General features: G+C 47.6%; 1 long non-coding RNA gene across 1 annotated transcript; it reads right to left on the bottom strand.

Annotated features, from left to right (window-relative positions):
- Positions 1–8,327: 8,327 nt before the first annotated feature.
- On the bottom strand, positions 8,328–8,999 carry LOC118557926. The gene is made up of 3 exons (XR_004928119.1): positions 8,895–8,999; positions 8,521–8,808; positions 8,328–8,434 (listed from the first exon to the last, which is right to left on the bottom strand). It is a non-coding gene; the product is annotated as an uncharacterized LOC118557926 (long non-coding RNA).
- Positions 9,000–10,067: the final 1,068 nt, after the last annotated feature.

Genomic DNA, 10,067 nt, shown 5'->3' with positions numbered 1-10,067 from the left:
CTGTGCCGTCAAACCTAATAACCGGTCCAAAAACAACTAACAGATGGAAGGTCTTTGAGAGATAGGCTCTTCCAGGTTTGTAGCACCTTACCACAGGAAGCTGCATAGCAAATTTGGGCCAGATTAAACCAAACGTCTCAGAGTTATGAGGTGTCAAAGTTTCATTTTTGGTCATTTTTCCACCCCTTCCTGCCCCTGTCATGCCAAGACGAAACGCTCCAGCGACACCAAACTCACAGAATCCACTCATTGTCACCCCCTGAATGACATTTGTGAAAATCAGCCCTCTGGGATGAGCCTGACCAAAGATCCCAACCCTAGCTCAAGGATTTAGGCTTCATGGAGCCCCACCAGGCCCAAAGAGACACCAGTAAAGATTCTACTTAACTTGGAGATATCAAACCGCACGGTTTCTAGGGTGTGAGTAGAGCAGGCCCTGGTAATTTGGGGTCCCTATCTGCCCCAGGGGCCGAGAGAAAGCCGTGCTGTGCCGTCAAACCTAATAACCGGTCCAAAAACAACTAACAGATGGAAGGTCTTTGAGAGATAGGCTCTTCCAGGTTTGTAGCACCTTACCACAGGAAGCTGCATAGCAAATTTGGGCCAGATTAAACCAAACGTCTCAGAGTTATGAGGTGTCAAAGTTTCATTTTTGGTCATTTTTCCACCCCTTCCTGCCCCTGTCATGCCAAGACGAAACGCTCCAGCGACACCAAACTCACAGAATCCACTCATTGTCACCCCCTGAATGACATTTGTGAAAATCAGCCCTCTGGGATGAGCCTGACCAAAGATCCCAACCCTAGCTCAAGGATTTAGGCTTCATGGAGCCCCACCAGGCCCAAAGAGACACCAGTAAAGATTCTACTTAACTTGGAGATATCAAACCGCACGGTTTCTAGGGTGTGAGTAGAGCAGGCCCTGGTAATTTGGGGTCCCTATCTGCCCCAGGGGCCGAGAGAAAGCCGTGCTGTGCCGTCAAACCTAATAACCGGTCCAAAAACAACTAACAGATGGAAGGTCTTTGAGAGATAGGCTCTTCCAGGTTTGTAGCACCTTACCACAGGAAGCTGCATAGCAAATTTGGGCCAGATTAAACCAAACGTCTCAGAGTTATGAGGTGTCAAAGTTTCATTTTTGGTCATTTTTCCACCCCTTCCTGCCCCTGTCATGCCAAGACGAAACGCTCCAGCGACACCAAACTCACAGAATCCACTCATTGTCACCCCCTGAATGACATTTGTGAAAATCAGCCCTCTGGGATGAGCCTGACCAAAGATCCCAACCCTAGCTCAAGGATTTAGGCTTCATGGAGCCCCACCAGGCCCAAAGAGACACCAGTAAAGATTCTACTTAACTTAGAGATATCAAACCGCACGGTTTCTAGGGTGTGAGTAGAGCAGGCCCTGGTAATTTGGGGTCCCTATCTGCCCCAGGGGCCGAGAGAAAGCCGTGCTGTGCCGTCAAACCTAATAACCGGTCCAAAAACAACTAACAGATGGAAGGTCTTTGAGAGATAGGCTCTTCCAGGTTTGTAGCACCTTACCACAGGAAGCTGCATAGCAAATTTGGGCCAGATTAAACCAAACGTCTCAGAGTTATGAGGTGTCAAAGTTTCATTTTTGGTCATTTTTCCACCCCTTCCTGCCCCTGTCATGCCAAGACGAAACGCTCCAGCGACACCAAACTCACAGAATCCACTCATTGTCACCCCCTGAATGACATTTGTGAAAATCAGCCCTCTGGGATGAGCCTGACCAAAGATCCCAACCCTAGCTCAAGGATTTAGGCTTCATGGAGCCCCACCAGGCCCAAAGAGACACCAGTAAAGATTCTACTTAACTTGGAGATATCAAACCGCACGGTTTCTAGGGTGTGAGTAGAGCAGGCCCTGGTAATTTGGGGTCCCTATCTGCCCCAGGGGCCGAGAGAAAGCCGTGCTGTGCCGTCAAACCTAATAACCGGTCCAAAAACAACTAACAGATGGAAGGTCTTTGAGAGATAGGCTCTTCCAGGTTTGTAGCACCTTACCACAGGAAGCTGCATAGCAAATTTGGGCCAGATTAAACCAAACGTCTCAGAGTTATGAGGTGTCAAAGTTTCATTTTTGGTCATTTTTCCACCCCTTCCTGCCCCTGTCATGCCAAGACGAAACGCTCCAGCGACACCAAACTCACAGAATCCACTCATTGTCACCCCCTGAATGACATTTGTGAAAATCAGCCCTCTGGGATGAGCCTGACCAAAGATCCCAACCCTAGCTCAAGGATTTAGGCTTCATGGAGCCCCACCAGGCCCAAAGAGACACCAGTAAAGATTCTACTTAACTTAGAGATATCAAACCGCACGGTTTCTAGGGTGTGAGTAGAGCAGGCCCTGGTAATTTGGGGTCCCTATCTGCCCCAGGGGCCGAGAGAAAGCCGTGCTGTGCCGTCAAACCTAATAACCGGTCCAAAAACAACTAACAGATGGAAGGTCTTTGAGAGATAGGCTCTTCCAGGTTTGTAGCACCTTACCACAGGAAGCTGCATAGCAAATTTGGGCCAGATTAAACCAAACGTCTCAGAGTTATGAGGTGTCAAAGTTTCATTTTTGGTCATTTTTCCACCCCTTCCTGCCCCTGTCATGCCAAGACGAAACGCTCCAGCGACACCAAACTCACAGAATCCACTCATTGTCACCCCCTGAATGACATTTGTGAAAATCAGCCCTCTGGGATGAGCCTGACCAAAGATCCCAACCCTAGCTCAAGGATTTAGGCTTCATGGAGCCCCACCAGGCCCAAAGAGACACCAGTAAAGATTCTACTTAACTTAGAGATATCAAACCGCACGGTTTCTAGGGTGTGAGTAGAGCAGGCCCTGGTAATTTGGGGTCCCTATCTGCCCCAGGGGCCGAGAGAAAGCCGTGCTGTGCCGTCAAACCTAATAACCGGTCCAAAAACAACTAACAGATGGAAGGTCTTTGAGAGATAGGCTCTTCCAGGTTTGTAGCACCTTACCACAGGAAGCTGCATAGCAAATTTGGGCCAGATTAAACCAAACGTCTCAGAGTTATGAGGTGTCAAAGTTTCATTTTTGGTCATTTTTCCACCCCTTCCTGCCCCTGTCATGCCAAGACGAAACGCTCCAGCGACACCAAACTCACAGAATCCACTCATTGTCACCCCCTGAATGACATTTGTGAAAATCAGCCCTCTGGGATGAGCCTGACCAAAGATCCCAACCCTAGCTCAAGGATTTAGGCTTCATGGAGCCCCACCAGGCCCAAAGAGACACCAGTAAAGATTCTACTTAACTTAGAGATATCAAACCGCACGGTTTCTAGGGTGTGAGTAGAGCAGGCCCTGGTAATTTGGGGTCCCTATCTGCCCCAGGGGCCGAGAGAAAGCCGTGCTGTGCCGTCAAACCTAATAACCGGTCCAAAAACAACTAACAGATGGAAGGTCTTTGAGAGATAGGCTCTTCCAGGTTTGTAGCACCTTACCACAGGAAGCTGCATAGCAAATTTGGGCCAGATTAAACCAAACGTCTCAGAGTTATGAGGTGTCAAAGTTTCATTTTTGGTCATTTTTCCACCCCTTCCTGCCCCTGTCATGCCAAGACGAAACGCTCCAGCGACACCAAACTCACAGAATCCACTCATTGTCACCCCCTGAATGACATTTGTGAAAATCAGCCCTCTGGGATGAGCCTGACCAAAGATCCCAACCCTAGCTCAAGGATTTAGGCTTCATGGAGCCCCAGCAGGCCCAAAGAGACACCAGTAAAGATTCTACTTAACTTAGAGATATCAAACCGCACTGGTTTCTAGGGTGTGAGTAGAGCAGGCCCTGGTAATTTGGGGTCCCTATCTGCCCCAGGGGCCGAGAGAAAGCCGTGCTGTGCCGTCAAACCTAATAACCGGTCCAAAAACAACTAACAGATGGAAGGTCTTTGAGAGATAGGCTCTTCCAGGTTTGTAGCACCTTACCACAGGAAGCTGCATAGCAAATTTGGGCCAGATTAAACCAAACGTCTCAGAGTTATGAGGTGTCAAAGTTTCATTTTTGGTCATTTTTCCACCCCTTCCTGCCCCTGTCATGCCAAGACGAAACGCTCCAGCGACACCAAACTCACAGAATCCACTCATTGTCACCCCCTGAATGACATTTGTGAAAATCAGCCCTCTGGGATGAGCCTGACCAAAGATCCCAACCCTAGCTCAAGGATTTAGGCTTCATGGAGCCCCAGCAGGCCCAAAGAGACACCAGTAAAGATTCTACTTAACTTAGAGATATCAAACCGCATGGTTTCTAGGGTGTGAGTAGAGCAGGCCCTGGTAATTTGGGGTCCCTATCTGCCCCAGGGGCCGAGAGAAAGCCGTGCTGTGCCGTCAAACCTAATAACCGGTCCAAAAACAACTAACAGATGGAAGGTCTTTGAGAGATAGGCTCTTCCAGGTTTGTAGCACCTTACCACAGGAAGCTGCATAGCAAATTTGGGCCAGATTAAACCAAACGTCTCAGAGTTATGAGGTGTCAAAGTTTCATTTTTGGTCATTTTTCCACCCCTTCCTGCCCCTGTCATGCCAAGACGAAACGCTCCAGCGACACCAAACTCACAGAATCCACTCATTGTCACCCCCTGAATGACATTTGTGAAAATCAGCCCTCTGGGATGAGCCTGACCAAAGATCCCTAACCCTAGCTCAAGGATTTAGGCTTCATGGAGCCCCAGCAGGCCCAAAGAGACACCAGTAAAGATTCTACTTAACTTAGAGATATCAAACCGCATGGTTTCTAGGGTGTGAGTAGAGCAAGGCCCTGGTAATTTGGGGTCCCTATCTGCCCCAGGGGCCGAGAGAAAGCCGTGCTGTGCCGTCAAACCTAATAACCGGTCCAAAAACAACTAACAGATGGAAGGTCTTTGAGAGATAGGCTCTTCCAGGTTTGTAGCACCTTACCACAGGAAGCTGCATAGCAAATTTGGGCCAGATTAAACCAAACGTCTCAGAGTTATGAGGTGTCAAAGTTTCATTTTTGGTCATTTTTCCACCCCTTCCTGCCCCTGTCATGCCAAGACGAAACGCTCCAGCGACACCAAACTCACAGAATCCACTCATTGTCACCCCCTGAATGACATTTGTGAAAATCAGCCCTCTGGGATGAGCCTGACCAAAGATCCTAACCCTAGCTCAAGGATTTAGGCTTCATGGAGCCCCAGCAGGCCCAAAGAGACACCAGTAAAGATTCTACTTAACTTAGAGATATCAAACCGCATGGTTTCTAGGGTGTGAGTAGAGCAAGCCCTGGTAATTTGGGGTCCCTATCTGCCCCAGGGGCCGAGAGAAAGCCACGCTGTGCCGTCAAACCTGATAACCGGTCCAAAAACAACTAACAGATGGAAGGTCTTTGAGAGATGGGCTCTTCCAGGTTTGTAGCACCTTACCACAGGAAGCTGCATAGCAAATTTGGGCCAGATTAAACCAAACGTCTCAGAGTTATGAGGTGTCAAAGTTTCATTTTTGGTCATTTTTCCACCCCTTCCTGCCCCTGTCATGCCAAGACGAAACGCTCCAGCGACACCAAACTCACAGAATCCACTCATTGTCACCCCCTGAATGACATTTGTGAAAATCAGCCCTCTGGGATGAGCCTGACCAAAGATCCTAACCCTAGCTCAAGGATTTAGGCTTCATGGAGCCCCAGCAGGCCCAAAGAGACACCAGTAAAGATTCTACTTAACTTAGAGATATCAAACCGCATGGTTTCTAGGGTGTGAGTAGAGCAAGCCCTGGTAATTTGGGGTCCCTATCTGCCCCAGGGGCCGAGAGAAAGCCACGGCTGTGCCGTCAAACCTGAATAACCGGTCCAAAAACAACTAACAGATGGAAGGTCTTTGAGAGATAGGGCTCTTCCAGGTTTGTAGCACCTTACCACAGGAAGCTGCATAGCAAATTTGGGCCAGATTAAACCAAACGTCTCAGAGTTATGAGGTGTCAAAGTTTCATTTTTGGTCATTTTTCCACCCCTTCCTGCCCCTGTCATGCCAAGACGAAACGCTCCAGCGACACCAAACTCACAGAATCCACTCATTGTCACCCCCTGAATGACATTTGTGAAAATCAGCCCTCTGGGATGAGCCTGACCAAAGATCCTAACCCTAGCTCAAGGATTTAGGCTTCATGGAGCCCCAGCAGGCCCAAAGAGACACCAGTAAAGATTCTACTTAACTTAGAGATATCAAACCGCATGGTTTCTAGGGTGTGAGTAGAGCAAGCCCTGGTAATTTGGGGTCCCTATCTGCCCCAGGGGCCGAGAGAAAGCCACGCTGTGCCGTCAAACCTGATAACCGGTCCAAAAACAACTAACAGATGGAAGGTCTTTGAGAGATGGGCTCTTCCAGGTTTGTAGCACCCTTACCACAGGAAGCTGCATAGCAAATTTGGGCCAGATTAAACCAAACGTCTCAGAGTTATGAGGTGTCAAAGTTTCATTTTTGGTCATTTTTCCACCCCTTCCTGCCCCTGTCATGCCAAGACGAAACGCTCCAGCGACACCAAACTCACAGAATCCACTCATTGTCACCCCCTGAATGACATTTGTGAAAATCAGCCCTCTGGGATGAGCCTGACCAAAGATCCTAACCCTAGCTCAAGGATTTAGGCTTCATGGAGCCCCAGCCAGGCCCAAAGAGACACCAGTAAAGATTCTACTTAACTTAGAGATAATCAAACCGCAATGGTTTCTAGGGTGTGAGTAGAGCAGCCCTGGTAATTTGGGGTCCCTATCTGCCCCAGGGGCCGGAAGAGAAGCCCGGGCCTGTGGCCGGTCAAAACCTGAATAACCGGTCCAAAAACAACTAACAGATGGAAGGTCTTTGAGAGATGGGCTCTTCCAGTTTGTATGCACCTTACCACAGGAAAGCTGCATAGCAATTTGGGCCAGATTAAACCAAACGTCTCAGAGTTATGAGAGGTGTCAAAGTTCATTTTGGTCATTTTCCACCCCTTCCGCCCCTGTCATGCCAAGACGAAACGCTCCAGCGACACCAAACTCACAGAATCCACTCATTGTCACCCCCTGAATGACATTTGTGGCACAGACCCCCCTCCTGTCCTGGATGTTGGACTTGATACGTATTTAGTTTTTATTTTATTTGCCAGGAATAATGAATGGATAAAATCTTAAAGAAGCAAATACAGTCACATCACCACTGATTTATTTAAAATTTTTTTATTTTTTACTGTATTTCGTTTGGATCTGAGCACACGTGCACAGTGACCGCGCACTTGACGTCTACTTCTCAACGTGTAGGTTAACAATGGTCTTTGCCTTCTGGGGTTGTGTCCCTCTATTTGGGGCATAGCGAGAATCGCTCTGAGAAGGGTCGCTATCAGGCGTGAAGTCGCTCCCAGAAGAACACTTTGAGAAGAGGCGCTATCAGCGTGAAGTCGCTCCCAGAAGAACAGCTTGAGAAGAGGCGCGCCTGGACTGTAGCAGCTCCCAGAAGCTTGATCAGGGCTTGTTGATCCGTTGGCCCGACTGATTGTTGGTGAGGACGGCGAAGGACCGCTGGGGGGCTGTGCGAAGGACCGGCAGGGGGGCTGTGTGAAGGCCCGCAGTCCGCTTCCTCCTCAAGACCATCACCTGATGATTCTGACATGGAGAGGAGGGAAGGTTCGGCGGTGTCATGTACCGTAGTATGTGGTTGGCTTGACGGCTGCCTCGAAATTCTGACGGATCTCAGCCAGCTCTGACGCGGTGCGGTGGAGCGCGTAGAATTTGTCTGCTGTCCGTGTGTCATGACACATGGTCTTTGAAATGTTGATCCGGTCACTTGGTGACAAAGTATTCCTTGCCTTGAAAAATAGAGATGGTTCTTCAATATTATGCCTTTTAATTTTATGTTTATTACGTGGAAAAGTGATATAATTACTTACGTATGTGGCTATTGATGTCCGGAAATCTGTGAATGTAGGGCGCCCAGGAAATCCCATGTCAAGCCAGGCGGCTTGCATCGGCACGATGAGTTTCTCGATTTTTGTGAAGTTTTCGGTGAAGAGAAGAAGGTCTGTGGGTGGGTTTAGTTTCTGTCTGATGATCATCCACTGCTCCACCCATGAGAATTCCTCTACAGTTAAGTAGAGCTGTGCGGGGCCAAACGCACGGTTGGTTTTGTGTTCCTTCACCTGTGGTGCAAAGGAGAGTGTGTGTTAATGGACATATCGGGACAAGACAGAGAGCGTTTGTCATTCCAATATTAGTAGACTTGCATTGATCACAAAGCCCGCTTGCCCGACGGTGGCTTCCTGCTGGGCCTCATCAACCTCTGACACAGTCATATTCTTTAGAACACCGGTGCAGGTGTCCATACAGGCTTGCTAGGTAAACACTTAGATAGCCAAAAAAACATTCTTCGCGCCTCCGGGTTGGGGTCCTCAGACAGTCCGTCTGAAAAAAAAAATTATGGGGTTAGAACATGGATGTCAGTAACTCAGGTAAGTAATTTAATATAGTACAAATTTAATAAGTCTGACCAAGAAGTTTAGGGATGCGTCTCCTGGCCTGGACTTTACAGAGGTGAAGCTGATGTTTGGAGATTGTTCTGCTCAACTTCTTTTTCTTCACACTTATCTGACGCATGACTACACATGGAGCCAGGCTGGCAATACACTCTGAGATAGCACGAATCACGGCAAACACTTCTCTTCTTGGAACCCTGGACGTACATGGAGGAGTGTCCCTGAAGTAGACCATGAACTGGGACAAATTCACCAGGTAGATCTTCACTGTGTTCTCCGCTTTTCCACCATTCTGCAGATGCTCTGGCCACATGCACAGAAAGAAATAAATGGAATATTTTACATGGGGACATTTTATCTTAACTAAAAGGCATCACAGACATACTTACTGGTATATCTTGGACATATTGGAAAGGAAAGTCCAATTTTGGAAGATTGTCTGGCCCTCGGTTAGAAACGAAAGGAAAGCCATGATTCTACCCACTTTGGATCTTTGATTTCGATCCTTTTCCTCAGACCACGGGAGCCTTTGAGATGCTGCCAATATCCCGCGATGTATTCCACTGAAAAACAAACAAAAAAAGGTTTCATAATGAAGTTTGATTCTGCGGACTTCCAGGAGGTAAAACACGGGTAAATTCGCTCATCACGGCCCAGTTAGAGGCACCTATATTCGGATACAAACTTTAAAAATCATCCTTGCGCACGCATGGATCCATAAACACTTAGAAAATAGTTTAAAAAAAAAATCCGCGGACTTCCAGGAGGTAAACACGGGTAAATTCGCTCATCACGGCCCAGTTAGAGGCACCTATATTCGGATACAAACCTTAAAAATCATCCTTGCGCACGCATGGATCCATAAACACTTAGAAAATAGTTTAAAAAAAAATCCGCGGACTTCCAGGAGGTAACACGGGTAAATTCGCTCATCACGGCCCAGTTAGAGGCACCTATATTCGGATACAAACTTTAAAAATCATCCTTGCGCACGCATGGATCCATAAACACTTAGAAAATAGTTTAAAAAAAAATCCGCGGACTTCCAGGAGGTAAACACGGGTAAATTCGCTCATCACGGCCCAGTTAGAGGCACCTATATTCGGATACAAACCTTAAAAATCATCCTTGCGCACGCATGGATCCATAAACACTTAGAAAATAGTTTAAAAAAAATCCGCGGACTTCCAGGAGGTAAACACGGGTAAATTCGCTCATCAAGGCCCAGTTAGAGGCACCTATATTCGGATACAAACCTTAAAAATCATCCTTGCGCACGCATGGATCCATAAACACTTAGAAAATAGTTTAAAAAAATCCGCGGACTTCCAGGAGGTAAACACGGGTAAATTCGCTCATCAAGGCCCAGTTAGAGGCACCTATATTCGGATACAAACCTTAAAAATCATCCTTGCGCACGCATGGATCCATAAACACTTAGAAAATAGTTTAAAAAAAATCCGCGGACTTCCAGGAGGTAAACACGGGTAAATTCGCTCATCACGGCCCAGTTAGAGGCACCTATATTCGGATACAAACCTTAAAAATCATCCTTGCGCACG

This window comes from Fundulus heteroclitus, chromosome 24 (assembly GCF_011125445.2).
Source record: "Fundulus heteroclitus isolate FHET01 chromosome 24, MU-UCD_Fhet_4.1, whole genome shotgun sequence".
NCBI classification, from domain to species: domain Eukaryota; kingdom Metazoa; phylum Chordata; class Actinopteri; order Cyprinodontiformes; family Fundulidae; genus Fundulus; species Fundulus heteroclitus.
This window is presented reverse-complemented; position numbering and strand designations above follow the sequence as displayed.